The sequence below is a fragment of the Corapipo altera genome, unplaced genomic scaffold (genome assembly GCF_003945725.1).
Source record: "Corapipo altera isolate COAL_440 unplaced genomic scaffold, ASM394572v1 61411, whole genome shotgun sequence".
NCBI lineage: Eukaryota > Metazoa > Chordata > Aves > Passeriformes > Pipridae > Corapipo > Corapipo altera.
The window spans coordinates 17,223,175-17,245,403 of NW_020884875.1; the positions used below are offsets into that span (position 1 = coordinate 17,223,175).

The following is a 22,229-nucleotide window of genomic DNA, read 5'->3' on the forward strand; positions in this document are numbered from 1 at the left end:
TGTTGGGGAAAGCACGCTGCCGATGCCCGCGCCTATGCGTGCGCGAGGATGCGGGGGGGGCGGGTGCAAGTGTAGGCGATCCAAGAGCGGCCGCTCCATCCCGGGCCGGCCGGGAGCGGCGTCGCGCGGCCACAGCGCGCACGCACACCCGCTCGCGGTTGGGGGCGGGCGCGTGACGTCACGCCGGGCCGGGCCGGGCCGGGGTACGGGGTGGCGGGGCCGGGCGGTTGCGGTGGCGGCGACACCCTTTTTGTCTGCTCACCCCCAAAAAACTTCCCTGGCCGAGAGAAATTCACCGGAGTTTAGATGCTCGACTTCTTGTGCGGGTGCGCAGTCCGATGGTTAAATCGCCGGGCGTTGTACCGGACCTCCCGGCCCGCGAGGGGTGTGACAGAGTGTTGCAGAGCGGTATTTTCTTGTCAGTCATCCTTCAGTATGGCAAGTCTCAGATTTTCTTCCTGAAGAACGGTCAGGTGCCACGCCAAGTGACAGCACGTGTTGCTTGGCGCAATCGGTGGTGTAACGTTGGGCTAAAAAAGGGTCTGTCCGGCCTCTTCTTACCCTGTCCTGCCCAATCCTCAGCAGAGAAGGAACAGCGTGTAGGACATAGGATTTAAGTGAAAAGTGCTTTGGAAAACCTCAATGTTAACTTCTACGTGTCTTCAGAAGCCTGGAACATATGTCCTCTGTGACACAGTTCGTCCTGTGTAAAATAGAGACTGGATGTAGCACTTCCTGCCATGGACTAGTTGACAAGGTGGTCAAAGGTTGAATTCAAGAATCTCCAAGATCTATTCCAACCTACTTGATTCTGAAATGGGGGTAGACTGTCAGGATAAACACAGTAAGTGCTAGTCCATCCTTATGGTGATGGGAGCCCATTAATATTGGTGCTGGAAAAATTGGCTTCCTGGCTTCATCAGCATGAAGCTGCGGGTGCACCATTGACCAGACTGGTGCTTCTTGTCCTGAGTTCTGTGCTGGCAGGCTGCAATCTGATCAAGCTGTGTAGTCCCTGATTCTGAAATCAACCATGTTGGTATCTGCAAAATTCATTGCAGATGGATGATACTTTCAGCAGAGGAGAGTGATTTGGGTGTTTTCGATCATATTAATCGTATCATCCTCTGGAAGATAGTGCTGCCAACATGAAGGCTGATAGAAGTGAAGATAAACTCTGTTGTCCCCAACTCCTATAAATTGCTGTCTTCTTTTGATGTTGCCAATGACACCATTAAACCTGGTCCCCTGAATAATCGTACACTTAAAAGATCACTATTCCTTTCCAAACAGTATGTTTCAAAATACAAGTAACTTTGTAAAATAATTATTTTGTATGATAAGGTAGCTTATCAGTATACTAAAGAATCTTTAATATCAGTATACTAAGAAAATATCAGTATATCAGTTCTTATCAGTATACTTAGCTGTTTTAATGTTCTTCATGCTATGATCCTGACATGACATTGAAGAACTGAGGAATAAACCCATGTATTTTATATTTTCATGTGGTATCACAAAATGGATGTGTTTTGGGGACTACATTTACCTTTCCTTTATTTTACGGTTATAAGCAGCTATTCCGTCTGTTCAGTTAGTCTCACAGTACACATTAGGAAGAAATGCATCACATTAGAAATAAATGCATTTCTTTCTATTAAAGTATTAAAACCAGATCTCATTAATATTATTTAAAAGATTTCCAAGTTTTGCAGTGATGCTAAAGAAAAAAAAAAAAAAAGAAAAAATAGGAAAATAACCTAAATTCATAAAGTAGCATTAAAACACTATATACTTACAGTCATTGTACTGCATATCACCATTTGGTATCAGTAGCATAAATTTTATATTTGAGATAGTAGTGTACATATATACATACATAAATGTATATATGTGGTTTCTTAATATTCCTTCCCTGTTAAGAGGAGATAACACAGCAAGAAGCCTAATTCATTTGTTACAAACTACTCATGAAGGTGGATTTTTTTCCCCAAACTACATTAAAAATTCAAACACGGCATTCTACACTGATGTTCTCTTTTTGCCAAGATTGCAACAGTATGTTACTCTAAAGTTAGTACAACATTGAATTGGAAATATGTTTACACATTTTATTAACTTTGAAATGTTTCCTGTAAAACACTGGACAATCTCTAAGATAGCACTTAAAGTAGGTTTAGAGTATAGGAATGTTCGATTAATTTTTTTTTTTCCAGGGGTGAAAGGAAGAAGATTGTTTTATTTGAAAATAAGTATCATGTATTCTCTCTGAGGTTTTATCAAATTATGCATCTTTCTGTCATCGTTCGAAATTAACTGTTTAAATCCTGTTCTTCCTGCTCACACAGCCGCTTTCAGAGTCCTCATGGAGGCTACGGACCAGCAGTGCAAGTCTGATGGGAAGCGCAGGATGTGAATGCAGGTTTAAAACTTAAAAGACGTAGCAAGGGAGGAAGTGAAATGGGTCAGCTTTCCTGAATTTGTCTAAATGCCTACCTAGAACCATACTCTTGAGTGACTTCTGCCATAGCTCTTCAAGTAAAGGATGAACCATACACCTTCATGTCTCAGTCTCATGAATTTCCTGTATTAAATAGTACTTCATTCATAGTGTCAGTGTTATTTTCCTCTCTTCTGTTCTGCCTTGTATTGTTGCTTGCATTCCTGGTAATTAACATTCCCCTAAGCTCTTTAGCACAGTAGGACATTCCATTAACAACGGGATCCAGTGGACACTGGGTGGACACAGCAAAATCAGGAAGGCAAGGGGGAGCAGGATAGGTGGATCAGGAAGGTTACTCTATAGTTTCCTCTCTCTTTTTTTCTCATACCTTATGATAGCCATATTTTACAGTTTCTTATGATTACTGTATGACAAGCTGTTGGCTGAAATCTATCAGATGATTTGTCACAAAACTACAATAATAGATATTTTGGGCATTGGCTTACAAAACGATTATAAAAAATGTTCCTGAGTTGCTGTACTGTTATTTGAAAATTCTAATTTATAAACTACAATCACTTTGAGCACCTATTATTAAAAATAATAAAACACTACTAGACAAATAAACATGTGTTATCTGTATGCAAAAACTTATTGAACTAATTCAGTTTGACTACGCATCTTTTAAGTCCTGATTTAGTACCTTAGCAGACATTCTCAGTACTTGTCTTCATCTTGTTAACATTTGTGATTCATATAAATCTTCTAACTGATGAAATTTAGGTAGTTAGTCACAAAGGTATGGAAAGGAAAGTGATTTTCCTTGTGGTTTTTTATGAGCATTTTTACCACATTTGCTATTTTTTCCCTGCTGTCTTAAGGAAATGAGGCTTTATACACTTGCATGATCTGCCTGGTACTCAAACAACTTCTGTACGTACCAGCACATTTTAAATCTGTTTGAAAGGATTCAAGTCTCCTATCCTACAGGTCTCAAACCTTGTTCTAATTTTTCTTCTGTGGAAATGGATGTTTGAAAGACAAGGGAGATGAGCAGGCTGGTCCTCACACTTACCCCAGCCCATGCATTGTGTGACTGAGCCATTCACACCACATGCCCTACCACAGACCCAGGCTAGCAGGGTGGTTGAATCATGTGATGTAGCACATTAACTCAAGCTCATTAGACTTGGTTGTTTCTGCTTGTCAGGGGAAAACTTGTTGTACTAGCTCTTTGATTTTGGACTGGGATGAGGTGTTTTGGTTTGGATTTTTTAAGCTGAAAGTGCAAGAGTCCAAAAAAACTACTAAGTAATCACACAGCACATGAAAACCTACAGGGACTTGGAGATGATGAAGCAGGATCAGCTTTATCAAAGTGCACTACAGTGTGTGCCTCAAACTGAAAATAAACAGCAGCTTATGTAGGGAAAGCTGTAAATAAGATTTGTAGATAGAGGAGGCAGCTTTGTCTTTTATTTCTGGACTATTTAGAGTATCTCAGATGTTGTGAGAACTCTGCTTACTATTTAGGAAGGATATATTTAGAATACAGAACACAGCGTGGTGGTATTGTTCTTGAGTATCATACATGCGTATATGTATAATGTATATATGCACACAGGTGCAGGAGTTCTGTTGCAAGATTTGTCTTCAATTTGAATACAATGTGGTAGGCGGAGTCTTTTGTTCTTTTTTTTTTTTCAGTCTGGATTCAAAATGTAACCTTCATGGGAAGAAGATACCACTAAATTTTAAGGACAGCAGCGGACAGCTAAGACTAGAATCTTGGAAAGACTTTCTAATATCAGAAGAAGAAAATGGAATCCACTAAAGGAAAACCAACAGCTGGATGACAGCTTGCTAGTTCACATCTTTTACCATAGCAAAACAAAAATTAGACACTGTGCATTACTTAGTGTGTGTGATTATTTAATGGGGGCTCAACATGCATTAGGGAGACTAAAGCACCATTTTGCACACAGAGGTCAGAGATCACAGTCTGTATAACACTACTTGATCAAAATCTTGATACACTACTTGATGTAAATACTCAGAAGTAGCAGAAATCATGTATTTAAAAACTCAGGAAGATACTAATACTGTAACTCATTCACAGAACTGGAAGATTTTGTTAATATTTCACTTGAACACTGACTTATAGTTCCTAAGTAGACACTGCTGGGTACTTTACACAGTTTCTTTTATATAAAAGTATCAAAAAATGCTTTCTAGAAAACAGGATCTCACAAACTAACAACAGCTGGTCCAAATGAAGTCTCATCAGTATGAATGTTTGTTCCCTTCTGCAAAATTTCAAGCAGATTCAGATCACAACATCTTATATGGCAGTGCTATGCTGTCAGGGGGCTGAACAGGATATAGAGGGAGGAAAATGAAAAGTCTTCATTTATTTCCCACCCTTGAACCTTTTCCTTCCTGAATATAGGAGTGTTATGGAAGAAGCTACTCAGTCATCTGAGGGAGGGAATGTTGCTCCATCCTTCTCATCTTGCCTTCTGTCTACTTGTAAATCAAGAGGCACAGACAAGAACTGGGAAGCAAGAAATGGATTGTCCCAGCAGAGGTGCTGCATTAGGAAACCTTGCAAGACAGAATGTGAAAAGGGAAAATAAAAATATAAAATTGTTTTCAACATCTCTCTCCTTACAGTTCCCTCCAGTTAATATTTGAAGGTCGTTATTGCTGTGGGCCTATAAATATTTCAACCACAGTATAGATAAATATCTGCAGTACCAAAAGAAGGATATTTTTTGCTAGAGTGGACCCTGTCACGCTATGTCTTGCCTTTAAGTCTATCTCAAAATGGCCAAGCTTACACCTCTTCTGTTGAATCTGATCAATTTATACAGATGCAATTAAAGTAATTTTTCTCCTCAACGTAAATCCATTAACTTCAGATAATGTGTTTTCTAATTAAAAATACAGAAAAGTGTCTGTGACTAGTGGACGAGTGTTCCCATTACCAAAAAATGGTGTCATGTTTGATAATTAATTTCAACCAAAGAACTTTATGAAAAACCGTGTTATTCTCTCATTTTTAAATGCAGTTGTTCCAGAGGAAGCTGCAAGTTTAATGGCAGGTCAATCTAGGTAAAGCGTCCTGAAGTATTTAGTGCTATCCCAAAGTCTGAAGGCTACTAATCCAGCACTTTCATAAGCACTGTGTTCATCTATTTTCAATTTTAAATAGAAAATATTGCAAATTCCATGAATCCTGATATGAGAAGGACACACTTCTACACTATGACCTTGACTGTGTAAACAAATTGCTGAATTTCACTGAAACAATAAAAATAATTTTCTTATAATCACTCTGTTTATATTATCTTTTCATTGTTTCAACTTATGTTTCCTTCCATACAATCTATTAATCTCTGAATGCAAGCCCACTGAACGTTTACTGTTATAGAGTGTAGTATATAAACTATGTACTATCACATCCTTTTATGGAAGACTGTGTATTTTGGGCAGAACAAGAGGTGTTACAACTACATTATCCAAACAAATCTGCTCACCACACAACATTCTCTAATCATTTTCATTCTCAGCAATTCAATTAAAACAGAAATTAGGACAATGAGAAAAATCTATATTTTAGCCAAAGAAGTTATTCATGAAAAAGGAATGGAAAGATTAAATCTCTTGTATTGAATCCAGATTATTAACAAGCTCGGGTGCCAAGTCCTTTTTTTTCCTATGTTGAAAAGCAGTTTTCCACATTAAATTAGCCCTTTGAGGGAAATCACGTATTAGTCTCAGGGGTTTTTTTCAACAACAGAAAAAAGCTCCTCAAAGTTCTGTTATAAAAATGACAACCCATTCCTTATGAACTTTAGTAGATATCTTTTTTTTTATGCAAATATAGTTCAATGACCTCCGTAATTTTTTCTTTTTTAAATAAACCCAAACTAGCACAAATGTGAACTGGTGGAAATCAAACCTGCAACCTAAGAATTTGCAGGTGTTTTCTCATATGATTCTTTCACTAAGAAGGCACAAAGGACATGACAGGGGTGATAAATTTCAACTCCAGTGTTTATGGAATGATAGCAACGTGATTCATGTTTTTAATCTCAAGTAGGTTCTACATATTCAGGTTGCAGTTATGATTTTAAAAAAATAGAAGACAAAGAAATAGAGACTGTTTCTTCTCCAAACTTCTTTTTATTTCCCTCCTCTGGATTTGGTTCTGTGAACACTTGTTCAGTTTTGCAACAAGCAAGTTTCTTCCCTCTCAGTGAAGCTTTACATTCTCTTACAAGCAATCTTACAGTGTCTTTCAAGAATCATCTACTTCTTACATCTTCTAATGTGTCCTTTCTCTCTGTCAAATGACTATCTTTTTCACCTTAAATCTATGCTTTCTTAAATTCCAGCTTCTCTGTTCAATTCCAAGATGCTGGGCTACCTTTTCATTTATTTCCACTTATATTCCTTTCCTCTTTTCCAGATTTACCTTATTATGTCTTTCTTCAAACACCTCTGCCATGAATTTTTCTAACTCCCAAATCCCTCCACCTTTCATTCCAGAAGTACGCTTGTGCTTATATATGTAGTGGGGAAAAGGGGAAGTAGATAATATAACATAAGCTGTATTTTTTGAGATCCTAAACAGGTCAGCACATTCTTGCTCAACTCATTGAGACATAGCAAAATACTATACAACAGTTAGAACATTGGGGTTTTTTGCATCCAGTATCTACACTCTTCCACAGGATGCCCTTCAGAAACTGCAGACACTGAGGCAGGGAGCAGTTCTGAACACAGGGTATCCTACCAAATATTTTTTCTTGATACATTATTCAGTACCTACATGCTTCGTTGGCTATGCACTGCTCTTCTCCCTTCCTAAGTCCAATTCAGTTTGGTTCTGCAAGGTGTCAAACCGATCTCAGAAAGAAGTGATGTATAGCTAAAATTCGGAAGCTGGTTTTCTTAAAGATTTTGAGGATATGGAACTTCAAAGAAAAGAAAAGTTTAAATCACTGTTTTATCTGGTTCTAGAAATAGGTGACAAATATGTCATATTGGATGCCTTCAGGAGCAGTAGTAGAAGGCATTAGCTGTCCTTTCAAGAACAGCAATGACCTTGGGATCAGAAGGATCATTATTCAAATGACACTGGCATGATTGTCCCTTCTTTTCAAATAATTAAGGAGGTAGAAATTCCAGAATTTCCATTATTCTCTGTAAATAATAATGCCAAATCTCAGGGCATTTATAACAGTTTGCGCCTGCAGACTCTGTAGTGAGCAGCAGCTGGTTTTGTGGGCTTACTCGAGCAGAGACTATTTAAAAAATGTAGCTTGAAAGAATACTGTAATCTTTTTTTTATTTCCATGCTGACTCCTGAGGTGGTAAAGTGCAGTGATGATAGTGATGATAGAGGTGTCTTCCTGTAATTATTCTCTCAGCACATTCACCAATATACTGAGTGCTATCAGTATGATCTGAAACAATGAAGTTTGCTACAAAGAGATAAATCATTATCTCGTTCCATCCTATGAATTGTGTTGCATTCTGCAGATGCGCATACACACACACACACACACACACACACACATACACACACAACCCCTTTTCTAAAAGGTTTATAAAAAAGAACAGGACAAAGTTGGGATGTGGTGAAGTACTTTCAGTCAGGACATTTTCTGTGTACATAGTAGTTTGCTTTTTCTAAAAAGGAGGGAGTGGCTTGTACTTGTTTTCTGGATGCAAGGAAGTGCTATATTTATGAAAATTTTTGTATGATTTCACTAAGAAGAAATCAGTGAAAGAAAATGGGTATTTTAGTTAAAGTAAAAATAAAGCTGCAACTTAGATGATTTTTGTTCAACAAGGATTGTTAGTTCACTTGATAATTCCTCAAACAACAGACAGAAAGAACATTCAGAGTGTGTTTGGAACATTCATGAAATAAAAAAAAAAAAGGAAGGAAAAAATATTTTTAGGTATTCTACCAGTCCAGCGCTTTCAAACATCACAGGTTCTACTGGCTCATCAATCCCATCAGTTACCAGGGAATCTAAACACTGTTGCAGTTGGTCCTTTGTTCAGTGCTACCAGAATGGTGTTCATCAAAGCGTAATGTTTTGGCCTCTTTATTCTGTTGTTGCTAAGCAGGAAAAAGACAGACATACCTTCAGCAGAAGGAGATATGCCTCCTGCTCCTACTCTGGTAGGCCTAGGTGATGTGAAACCCATGGATATAATGAGCCACAACTGAGATATATTTATAAATGATCATTTCATTTTAAAGAAGAATAAAGCAAAAGGAAGAATTCTGAGCATAAAGGGAAGTTTCAAAGATTGTTTTCATTCACTTGGATCATATGATGCAGTAAGCCACCAAATAAATCATAGAATTATAGAATATACTGAGTTGGAAGAAACCCACAAGGATCACTGAGTCCAGCTCCTGGCCCTGCACAGGAACATCCCAAGAGTCACACCATATGCCTGAGAGTATTGTCCAATTTCTTCTTGAACTTTGTCAGGTTTGATGCTGCAACCACTTCCCTGGGGAACATTGTTCCAGTGCCCAACCATCCTCTGTGTGAAAAACCTCCTTTTCCTAATATCTAACATAAACCTCCCCAACTCAGCTTCATGCTGTTTCCTCCAGTCCTGTCACTGGTCACGAGAGCGAAAAGAGATCAGTACCTGCCCCTCCACTTCTCACAAGGAAGTTGTAGACTGCAATGTCTCCTTTCAGCCTCCTCTTCTCCAGGCTGAACAGACCAAGTGAGCTTAGCTGCTCCCCATACGGCTTCCCCTCAAGGCCCTTCGCTATCTCTGTTGCCCTCCTTTGGACCCTCTCTAAGAGTTTTATATCTTTCCTATATTGCAGTGACCAAAACTGCACACAAGATTCAAGGTGAGGCTGCAGCAGTGCAGAGTGGAGAGGGATAATCACATTTTTTGGCCAGCTGGAGATGCTTTGCCTGATTCCTCCCAGCCCTCCTGGCTGTCAGGGCACTTCTGACTTATATTCAGATTGCCATCGAGCAGAATCCCCAGGTCCCTTTCCGCAGAGCTGTTCTCCAGCCTCTCATTCCCCAGTCTATACACACAATCAGCGTTGCCCCACCTCAGGTGCAGAATCCAGCACTTACCCTTGTTAATCCTTTGTTAAACATGTTAAAGTAAGTTTTTTGTATGGCCCTACTAAGTATTTATGAGACCTGTTTCACAAAAACAAGTAGTCTATCAGGTGCCGATGGCTTACATTTCTATTTCAACCCTGTATCTGGTTTGTCTTTAAACAAACATTTGTTTATGCTTCCTTTACCTGATGATTCAAAGTGGCTACATTAATGATCTGTACTTTTCATTATTTAATGTTCTCTCAACCTGCAGAAGCAGCATCTGAAGAAATTTACTTCCAAAGGGATCTGACAGACAAAAAGCTTCCACTAATGTGGAGAAAGGGCTTCCCAGAGCTGACATTTACTTTCTTTCACACTGTGTTATTTTGTCCATGACTACAGACATGGACAGTTACCAAGAACTGTCAGCAGTGATGCTATTGTAGTTCTATGCATAGAAAGCAAAAGTTTCCTCATGAGAGGAAGAGGGTGGGCAGGCACTGATCTGTTCTCTGTGATGACCAGTGATAGGACCCAAGGGAATGGCCTGAAGTGTCAGGGGAAGTTCAGGTTGGATATTAGTTTTTCATCCAGAGGATGGTTGGGCACTGGAACAGTGTTCCCCAGGGAAGTGGTCACAGCACCAAGCCTGACAGAGTTCAAGAAGTGTTTGGACAGTGTTCTCAGGTATATGGTGTGACTCTTGGGGATGTTCCTGTGCAGGGCCAGCAGTTGGACTCAATGATCCTTGTGGGTTTCTTCCAACTCAGCATGTGCTATGAAAGTTGTCTTTTTCTAGTCCTTTAGTAATTGAGGCACAAGAATAAAGTACCTTATGTTCTTGTGGGTATCAGAATATACTTCCCTGTGAGGTTTTGAAAGGCTGTACATCACAACCTGTGTACTTAGTATAGCATTTCATGCTAGTATTCAAAACTGAAGAAAACAGAAGTGAAAACAATTCAGAGAAGTCAAAATGGTGACTTTTTTTCACTCCTTTGTGCATAGACAGTGGAAATACACAGTTTACATATATAGCTGATCGTGCATTTTGTATCTCTTCTTGCATTTTTGGTTTCATAGATGATATTGTTAATCTATACAATAAGTGTCACATAGGTTGTAGAGACAAAGGCTGATGCCAGTGCGTACACACAGCTTTATTGCAAGCATACTCTTCCATTCACACTATACTAAATGAGGTAAGTCTTCTGTTCAAAGCAATGTATTTGCATAAGCATTTGCAGAAGCAGAGACGCAAAAATGTAGTTATATTTCCCTCTAAAGGCTGCATTAGTCTGCTGAAACTTGTAAAATGGCCTATGAAAAGTATATTTTTATGTGTTTAAGAACTGAATTTATTCCAAAGATATCCAAAATACTGTCACCAAGTGGAAAACATTTAAAGAAATACTGGGAGATTATGTTCCTGGAGCTCACTGCTAAAACCTTAGCGATTTCCATCTCCCCATTACTTACACAGTATCTACTCTCTGTTTCTCTATATAAATTGCTTTCTTCTGGTTATGATACAACAGTGTAATTCAACTCTCCCTACCAAACCACAGTGGAAACCTGAGTGCTCTGAGAAAGTCGTAGGGTCTGGCTAGTCAACATAAGTTTGTCAGTTGTCCTGGTTAAAGATTTCATTATTTGCTATTGGCAGAGCATGTAGGCATGAAACTTTCATTAGTTAATCATTATAAGTTAATATATGATATCTATTTAAAAGTGGGAAACTCACTTGCAAAAATAACTTGGTACACTGTGTGCTGCTTATCGACTGGGAAAAAAAAAATTATCGTAAATGATGAAGGATAAGTAACTGTTATTTTCCAGAGGTTAATATCAGATCAGAACAATCCAGTTCAAAACTATGTCTCCAAAAAGATGTTTCTCTTCATATATATAAAAGCTATTTGTAATTACCATAGAGAAAACTTGTGAAGAGAAATTCTTCATTACCAAGAGAAAAATGAATAATGCACATTTTGTCTCTGTTTCAAAGATCCAAGCATGATTAACATGAGTAAATCCATTTGTGATATAGATAGCTCATTAGAATATCTTTAGAAATTCCTAATCTCCAACCAACAAGGTGCATCAGGACTCTTTGTTTTCATGCTTCACTAAAGCATTTGGAAATACAGAGCTCTTAGACCAATTCTTTATGAAAACTGCTTTGTGACCACAGTAAATTATCCTATTTATATTGTCGGTCAAATTACATACATAAAATCTGATAATATTTTATCTTAATGTAAACTTTTTTACACTGTATGATATATAAACTTAAGGGTTAAATTACTTATTTAAAACTTAAAAGTAATGAAATTCAGAGAATCATTAAGATTGGAAAAGACCTCCAAGATCATCAAGTCCGACCTTTGACTGAATACCACTATGCCCACTAAACCATATGATTGCCATGTCAGTTCATTTATTAAAAAAAAAAATTCCCAAGCATTTAATTTATAAAATTAATAAGCAACATTTTCCTTTTGTTGAAACGTGCCATTATATGATTATGAAAAAAAAATAGTATAGGATGCCATATAAGGAAGTGATAAAAAGTATTTTCAATACTAAATATTGTCAGTCTGTTCTCAGAGCTTTTTAGATGTTCTTAGCCTGTAAGTTTTGGAACTGAACACAGACCTCTGTCTAGACTGACCACAGCTTTAAGAAGCACTTGACCTGGAGTGAGATGGAATATCTGAATAGCACTTATTTACCTTGACTCTCTTAGGTAACTTAAATAACTCTAAAGCAGGCAAAATGGTTAACTATGAAAAAAGAATGGAAGATTTTCATTAGAGGGAAGATTATAACTATGTTTTCAAACAAACATCTTTGAAGACCACACCCTGAAATCAACTATGGTTTTAGAATCTAGAACAGAAGTTATTTTTGCTTTTGTGTTCTAGACTATTTTAGAGGTGAGGGGTTGTGGGTGGGTGGGGAAAGGATGTAGGAGGCACTCTTAATTAAAGGAAAGCTTCCAGCCCTCACAGCTATACAATTTATCAAGTGGTAAGAAATCCATATTCCAGAGTAATCTCTGGTTTGATCTGCCTTTTAGGCTATCTGGCTAAGAGCTAGCAGTAATATTTATGATTATTCAGAGTTACTAGTGCAAAATGCTTCAGAAATGAAACACATATCAGGAATTTCTCCAGAGCCAGTCCTCTTTACAGAGTTTAATTTTTCCTGCCTGTCTGAAGTGATCAGTAGACACCCTGTAGCTGGATTTTCTCTCTTATATTGTAATGATATCGTACAAAGTGCAATCAAATTCCAATTAATATTTTAAAGCTGTGATTACAATTGAGCAAAATCTTAGCTGGGCAAAAATTACTGTTATATTTAAAGCTGGGTGTAAACAACCAAAGTAGTACCATGGCATTTCATGACACTTTCCATTTTCTTATTATTTAGTATGTATCTGCTATAAGTAAATTATAAGCATGGAAAGAAACAATAGTGGAGTGTGTTGGTGACTCTGAATTGCATCAGGAAAAGTCATGCATTTTCATGGCATGTCAAAGCTTCCAGAAACAGAACTGGTTTTCAGTTCTTAGAAACTTGGGGCACCCAGAAATTTCAGTACAAGTTCTCCCTTGACCCAGAGGTTTTCTAGATGTTTCATTTGAGCAATAGATGGCCCTGCTTGAGTGGGGAAGGGTGTACAAGGCCACCTCTAGAGGTTCATCCTAGCCTCGGCCATTCTGTGATTCTGTAATAAAAAAATTTCCTGAAGGAAATTCAACAGCTGAATAAAAATTCCTATTTGATCGCTAGAGACTGCTGCATGCTAGGAAAGAAAAAAATCAGATTTTGACCATGTTTTCTTTGTGTGTCTTTGTGCCCCTTTTATGGACAGTTTTTGTAAATGCAAGAAGCAAATTTACCTTCAGACCATACATTTGAAGTCAACATCCATCAATATCATTAAAAAGTTAAGAGAAAAATAAATACTTCTGCAACCTCGTCTGGACAACTTCAAACTTGGAATGCTCTGAACTACCAACTTCTGTTGTTAGCTTAAAAAATAGTCTATCTGTAATTAATCAGTTTTCAAGGAAGTACAGGAGAGGATGATATTTAATGTGATGTGGTGGAGGAGGATTTACATACACTATCTACTTACTTTTATATAATGACTTAAGAGAAGGACAACTCTAAACCTGGGTAGATGGAGCTCGTTCAGCCCTGTAAGACCATCCATCTAAGAGAAGGTCACTCTAAACAAACCTATGTCCTGAGCACCTTGCTACCACCGTCCAAGCTCACTCGGCCCCGGCAGATGAACCTTAGGATTAAAGGGTGGGCTCAGTTCAGCACATACTGTGTCTCACCTAAAAAATCCATTGCGCAGGCTTGAAGGCCTTACCCGCATTTGCAAAGCCCTGTATCAGCAGCGCGCTTGTAACAAATGTGGGTTGAGACCTTTCCCAAATCTTCGTTCGCGAAGACTGGCCACGAAATGATATAATGACTTATTCGGCAAAGAAACCTGCTGCTGCTAACAGAGCCCTTCTACCAACAGGACAGCACTACTTCAATGTCAGCACTTCATGTGCAAAGTATTTCATGTCCTAAAGAACTGATTCATGAAGAACTACTGTCCTCTTATCTTTACCAATACTACTCAGTTGCTAAATGATCTCCCTGTCTGAAGTGCATTTCTAGATGTACAGCTCACTGCCATTTATCATAATTATTCAACAAATACAATGCATAAGCATATTCAAATCCTAATCTAGATAAATCAGAGAAGTGTAAGCTTTTTCTTTTTCAGGTCCTGGAAAACTTGTGTAGAAGCATAAAACTGTGGTGTACCATGATGACTGTAGTTCTTTAGTGTCTAGATGACTTTTCCTAAGTGATGCCTTGATGCCCTCTGGTAGCAAAGGGATATGATGACCATCAAAACAGCTGACTATAAAAGTTGCTCTGACAAAGTCCAAACTTTGCCATTAATTCTTCATTCGCTGTAGAAATTAGTGCAAGTGACACGGGGATGTTTTTTGTTCAGCTCTTCTTGAACAAGAAATTTAATTTTGTGCAGATCTTTTATTTCCTAATGTGTAATTAAGACATAGACATCTCAAAATTATATGTCTCAACAGGTAACCAGCTTTTGTCCTTAATTATAGGCGAGAGAAACAATTTGGCTTCTTGTAACTGTAAAACCATAATTTTATGACAGAAAAATTTTGTATGAATGTCTGCATGGAGTTGAATTGGGGTCAGGAAGTTGGAAAGATCTGGACTCTGTCTGCGTAGTCAAAGAAAACGGATGAAAGAAAGACTGAAGTAAAATGAAAAGACAGTCCTGGGTCACTGGGCTTCAGAAAAAAGAGGAAAAACTTCTCAAATCATAAGCATGTACACGCCTGAAGAGAAGACAGAATAATTTAGCGTTTCTATTCTTCTGCTGCCAGCAAATCTCTGAGAAATAGTTATAAATTTGTGTGTACACCTATTGTTGATAATTCTGGAGGATGACAACTTTCTGTTGTCACTTACTCTGTTTGTTCAAGGAATGAAGGTCTGTGTAATGGATCTAAGCAGAGATTGCAGTCATCCTGAGGAAGTACTTTGAATACTTCGATTTCCAGTCACAAATGGGATTATGGGAGTGAGAGATGCTAGCTTGTTTGGATTAACCAATTCAGGAATGTTGTGTGCTTGCTTTCTTGCCTTTTTTTTTTTTTTTTTTTTAACCACTGGGCCACCATCAACCTTGGTGTTATTTAGCGAAATTCCTTCCTATTCACATACAGGTATCAATATATCATTTAGCTGGCAAGCAGCAACAACTGCTCACTGGGTCATCAATACCAAAAATTATCTTTAAAGCTGGAATAAGCAACCAGATTAAGACAACCAGATTTCTGTGTCACACCAGCAGATTGGCAGAACAGAACTAGAGGTTGATGTAGAAACATAAGGTCAGAATCTACTTTCTTGGGCAGTTCAAGAAAGAAGAATCAGAGAAATAATTCTCTAAAGCAATTCAGAGGGTGTTTATATTCCTGTGATTATGGAGAGGAAATGCCTTCCAAATTTTGTGGTGTTAAGCTTGTTACAGATAATTAGTGTTCCAATAGAGAGATGACTTCCAGTTCTGTAATTTTTACGGTTAAAAGATATTCCTACAAAGTAACATCAAGCGTGATTCTTGCGTGTATTAGTTTCATCCTATCAACAGCAATGAATTCACAACTGCACGATCGGAACACTTGATAGCAAGAAGGTTCTGCACCTTGAAAACAGCTTATTTCAAGCAGAGGTAACCAGATAGGCATTATTAACACAGAGTAATAGAATGTCTGCATTTGAAGACTCATCAAGTAAACAGATCATCCAAAATGAGACAGAAATAAAATTGGTGACTGTATCAATATTAAAAATAAGCAATTTTTATAATGGTTTAAAGATAGAACAGAATTAATGAAGTGGTAATGCAAATTCATTAAAAGAGTAATGCAGGCAAGAGTAAAGAATATGCAACAAGCAAAATGCAAATCATAAATGGGAATTAAAGGTCAGTTTATTCATGTTAGGAAAATTGGTTTGTCTGAATCCACGTATTTGCCAAAGTTGGGGTTGTTTAAGATGGACAGGAAAAGGTGTTTTTTTTCAATTTTTCTCTTACACAAATATTTGGAAATTTGTGACAATAAAGGCAAGTTTACATCACAATTCACAGTGTATAAACTTTTTGTTTACTTTGTAGTCATCACTTCCTTTCACACATATTTGGAACTACATTATCAGCTTTTTTGTTAAATCAATGATTGCACTAGATTTTGTTTGGGTTTTTTTTAGGATTTGCTTGTTTCATTGGTTGGTTTGGTTTTGCTGTCTTTTTCTTTTTTTTTTAATTTGCCAGTGTTAAGTGTTCTGAATTGCAATTACGAGTGGTCATAAAATAAAGTCATACAAAGTTCTTCTGCAATATGTTTCTGAGATGTAAGTCAGTCTTTCCTTTCTGCTCTTTAAAGTCATAGCAAGACTCTGCACTCTTTCTCAGAGTTTATGTTTCCCCATAAATCCAGCCACAGTCAAAAGGAGCAATAAGAATTTAAGGTCTTAAAACCAGAATGGTCCACCACCTGTTCTCCATGAATTGGAATGGCTTTGGCTTCAGAAATCTTTCTTTTATGGGATTTTTGTACAGTAAAACAAATGAAAAGTTCCTGATATTTTTCTCAAGTCTTCCATATCCAGAGCAGGTCACCATATCTGACAATTTGAGTTGTAAATGAAAGCTATGACTCTGATTTTTCCTTGTAATTTTCAATTCTGTACTGTTAGGTTTAATCTTCTCCAAACATAGCCACATCATAAAAAAGTATTTTTATTTATAATTAAATGTTAGCTGTTTATTTCAAGCTAGTGGAACTTTTCTTATTTTCAAGGAAAAAATCCAGTTACTAAGGCCTGTCATTTTTAAATTGAAATGAAAGTTAAAACACTTTCTGTTTTCGTAAGAAGAATTTGTCTACTGGGGATTTCTTTATTACATTAACTTCTGCTAGATGTATATACTGATATATGTACTGAAATAAATCTTTCCTGTATGTATGCCATGTTATTATATTGAAAAGTTCAGGTTCAAGAACAGTAAAAAAATTTTAGAGCTTTAGAAGCATTAGGAAAACATTTAAAAAATATAATGTATCTTCTCCTTTATAAGCACTTCTGCAAATTTCTAAAGCCTAAATTGAAGTAATGCTTTTTAAGGAAACTTTTATATGTGTAGTGTTAAAATAATCTTAAATAAATAAAGACACATTAACTTAAAAAAAAAATAACCTGGGAGCACTGCCATATGTTTTTCTTTTGAATAATATGACTTATTGCCTTACAGAATGCTGGGGCTTTGACCCAGAAAATTCCTTCTTCAGTACACTAGCTGACAGTACACTAACTCAGAAAGACGAATTTAATAAATCAAAATGAAAAACCAAAACCTTCCCCCCATCAAACCACTACAAGGCAAAGAAAACTGTATTAACAAGATACGCTTTAAAAAGTATCCTTCTTGTGATAGTTTCTGAGGAAAAAACTTTGACATACCATTAAAACAAATTATGCACATAATTGGTGAGGACTTTATGTTTCAGATATGGTCCTACTTCCACCTGTTCAAATACCAATAAAATTAGTTTCCTAACTGAAAGGTCATGTCTGATTTGTCATCTCTGTTCTGTAGACTCATGAAACATGGCCAAGGCATTATGGGCAAAAGTTGAGACTGAAAACAGAGAAAAATAGTGAGGTAGAAAACTGTGAGTTTCTAAAAATACTGAAAAATTTGACTTCCTAAGTCAAAGCATATTCCCATTTGTCAGATCAACTCAAGTATCACTTGGCTCTATTTATTTTTCCAAAATGGAAGAGTTTTTCTTCTTAGTGAGAGAAAATTTCTTCCTTGACATGAAGCCTTGATGAACTCAGGCCAACAAAGAGAATATTTTCTTATTCTTCTATATTGTTATTTGATAGTTTCTTTGTCCAACAACAGATAATCTCTGACACTACTTTTCTACAACTTGCTTACTGATAGACTGCTATGCGCTAAGGAGGCAATTGCAGTAGTTCAAAAGAGATCAGTTCAATAATTTTTTGTGTATGCACATGTCTATTTTGCTTCTACATATATTTATATTTTGTAAATATGTTTTATATATGTTTGCATCTAACATATGTATGCACATATGTATATGTGATGTATGGTCTCATCAGAATTCGATGATGAATCATTATACTGTCATGATGATATGGATGAGTTACATGAAGATGTGGTTTGCAATATTTTCATACTGTAAAAGTGTTTGTAATGTGACTCCTTGTGTTTATGAGAAATGCACAATAAGATCTATGTTTTGGAATATTTTTAGGTCTCTCTGAAGTGTAGCATGTTTATAAGCAGTGATTATCATTACTTCCTATAGATACTTGCAAAAATATTTCCATGAGGGCAACAGAGAACACAGAAGTATAGTTTGATGAGTGCACTCACTAGTTTAAAAACATTAGATTAAACTAAAAAGAATTCAAAGCTTCTTTTATTTATTAATAATAGGATAATGGGAATATAGGAATAATAATAGAATTCTTAATACTACGATATATACAACGTAAATGTGTTCAACACTCCAGCAATTGAGCAATCTGTTCTACAAAACCAAAATAAAAATGAAAGCATACCTGAAAGCATGAAGCAGATGTCCAGAAGCATGATATTATGATATTAGCAAATTTTACCACTACATCTTACTATTTTTTTCCTTTTTGAAGAAGGGATTTTCTGAATACAAAAATTTTCACTAGAACCAAATCAAACCAACCAACCAACCAACCAAAAATCACCAAACAGCAATTTGTCTTCTGTTTTGGTATTTATAGGGATCAGTGAATGCACACACAGTAGAGTCAAATTGTATCAAAATACGTTGGCTGTGTTTTGCTACATTTATTGAGTTCAAATTCTTGCAATACAGTCACAATAGTCTGACTTTTAGTCTTACATTTGTTGAATGAGAAAGGTCAAACTTAGTTTATAATCCATATCAGGTAAACAAGTTTCTGTGGAAAAGAACATTTAAAGAAGACAAAGTATATTGTGAAGATAAGAGGCAGTCTGGACTTGAGTCCCTGCTTCACTATATAAATGTGCATGCTGGCAAAGCATAGCAGGTTATTTAGAATTTTGGGGATGCAGAACTAATTAAAAAGGAAAAAATATTTTTATAACAGTTATTAGCAGAATAATGAAAACAATTAAGTGTGAGTGCCCAGGTGTTTCAGAGAAAAAAGTGCATTGAAAAAAATGTACTGACCAGTGCTCTGTTTAATTGCCTAAAGACACACTGAAACCATCTTAAAAGAATTTGACTGCTTTCCAAATATGATCAATTATTTAGTAACAAGTCTGGAAAAATAATTTCCAAAATCTACAAGAGACAGTACACCAAAGTATTCCTAAGAGAGTCCTATTAATTCTGTGTATTGGCTTTCATATGATATCTGGTTAATATTTGCTGCCCCCTGTAGTTTACTTTTACATAGTTTCCATAAAATCATCTGAGGTGACCCAAAATATAAACCAAGCTTTTTTTTTTCTCCTGTTTATTCTTTGGTTAGTTCATATTTCTGTCATCCAGTCTGAATTGTTGTTGTGTTGAGAATTGGGATGATTTTCAATGAAGTTCTTATTCAAATGTTATTTAATAGATTAAAATTAACAGATATTTTAAAGTACCTGGATCATATTTTGGTTATGAATGTTCTGAAATAATTTGTTTTAAGAGACCAATCAGGCAAATATTTAATAAAATGCATTGTAAATACTTAGTGTATAAACATCAACATACTCCTTATTGTTTCTTGAAGTCCTTTTTTTGGGAAAGATGATGAAAAGTGGTCGTTTCAAAGTATAACAGGCACTAAGATGCTTGCTGAGTTTAAAATCATCCCATCACTGACTAATGAGGTATCACACTGTGATGCAGAATTTAATAACTGGACTGCACTGTTACCAATGTCTTCCTAGCGTTAGAGGGATTTAAACAGCCTAGAAATAGGCTATGTGAGAATCAAGGACTGCTGTGAAGTATAGATCAGGTTTTTTAACCTGGTAATGCTAGAACCAACTCATTATGATCAACTTCCTGGAGTTGTTAAGACTTTCTGGAGGTGTTACAAGCCAATTAAACAAGGGATATGTGGACTTATTTTTGTCTTAATTTAAAAGAAGACAACTCTGAATTCTGAAAAACTAGAACCGGAAAAGATTTCTTGCACAATGTTCTGTTGACTGTAGACTACCAGGTACTGTAAAACAAGCATTTATAGGTAAGAGTCACCAAGACGGACATGCAGGTTCAAAAACTGCCTCCAATGAGTTCAAACTCAAAACCTCCCAACCAGTCAAAAAGAATTTATCTTATTTACAAATGACAAGTAATGGAGTTAAAAGAAAAAGTGGGAGCTGATGTGAAAAAAGGGCCAGAGGCGTCAGCCTCTGCTACAGATCATAACATAATACCAAATCTAATCTGTCTCTGGAAAATCATGGTACAGATAGAATTACCTTGAAGCTGCACATGATCCTCAGTGAAGATGGTCATGCCATGCCTAAGGCAAAATCACCAGATGAGGAATGACTTAGGCAACTGAAAATTGGTCTGTGCTTGCAGAGTTCATCAATCCCAGACACTAGGCCTAAAGAGCTCCAAGACAGAGAAATGAATGTGGAGATTTTTGTTTTAATGGATGAAGACACAAACTTAAAAGTCAGTATTTGGTTTACACAGGTGTACACTTGTTGGCGTATGTACCGAAGGTAGAAATTTGTCTTCAAAAACAAATTAAGTAAGCAACATGGAAGGAAGAGATGATGGCAAGCAAAGCAAGGGAAAAACATGATGTAAAAAGTCTCTATTTCAAATAGTGTTTCAAGATCTTAAATGTTAGCACAAATGGTAGTAAAAGAAAATCCCTTCACTTTCTCTACATGCCTGGCTGAAAATTCCATTGTTATTTTATGGTTTAACATGTCCATGATATATTAAACCATGGTTGCAAAAACAAATTTCATATGCACACTTGAAAAGACTTACAAAGTTAAAGATGACGCTTCTTTAAAATAGCAGGGCCATTACTGAGTCATATTGCTTATGCATAACCAATTTAGCAATCCATAAACCTGAACTTCAGAAAAAGATAATTTTCATAATTTGTTCTTACATACTGTGTAACAGAGGATACACAAGTTCTCTCTCCCAGTTCTGCCTCAAACCTTCAGTGCCTTTTGCACTGCAAAAAGATACCTTTTGGAAAAGCACCTAATCTTCATTTAAAAACCTGCTGTATGGGGAATCCACAGTATTCTTAGAGAAGTCATTTTAGTGTATGAGTAGCCTCGCTCCTTAAAATTGGTCTGTTATTGCTCATCTAAATTGTCTTTGTGATGGCTTTGGACACCAGAATTTGACAACTGTCATTATCAAAAAATTTCACTTACATACATAAGAACTACAGAGAAATTATAAGAACTACAGAGAAATCAATTTTTAATTCCCCTGTTTAAACAACACAGATTCAACTCTTTAATTCCTGACAATAAAACAAGCTTTTTCGAAAATTCTTATGATTTTCCTGCAGACTGTGTTAAAAATACCATGCATATTTACATTGCATGTATGCCATTTCATAAGTGATTTTGTTTCTATCATTCTGTATGTATTATTTACAACATTGATCTACCATAAGCCATGCTTTACTCAAAGCCCCGTGGTGAGTTACAGAAGTCTCAGAGAATCTGAAACCAAATTTTTATGTTAGAAACCATTATCATGAGTAAAATTAGCTCTCTTACTATAAGATGATTTCAATAATTTAGAGATATTATCATAATTCTTTCCCAGAAAAACATTCTAGATGGTCCATTGGAGTGCTGATAGTGTGGTTTAGTAGAGAAAATTTGGTTTTCTACACCTTTTCTTTGAAAACTCTGAAGAAGCTTAAGACTGAGTATAAGAAACAATATCTATCTGCAGAATTTTGTAAGAATGGACTTTATTTTATTTGCCTTACATGAAGAAAGGAGAAACTTTAAAGATTTATTTTTTTATGTAATTCTATTAAGAAGCTGT

General features: G+C 36.4%; 1 protein-coding gene across 47 annotated transcripts in view; it reads right to left on the reverse strand.

Moving 5' to 3' along the window:
* PTPRD (protein tyrosine phosphatase, receptor type D) overlaps positions 1-22,229 on the reverse strand; it is a 1,162,785-nt gene that overhangs the window by 350,096 nt on the left and 790,460 nt on the right. The window lies entirely within an intron of this gene.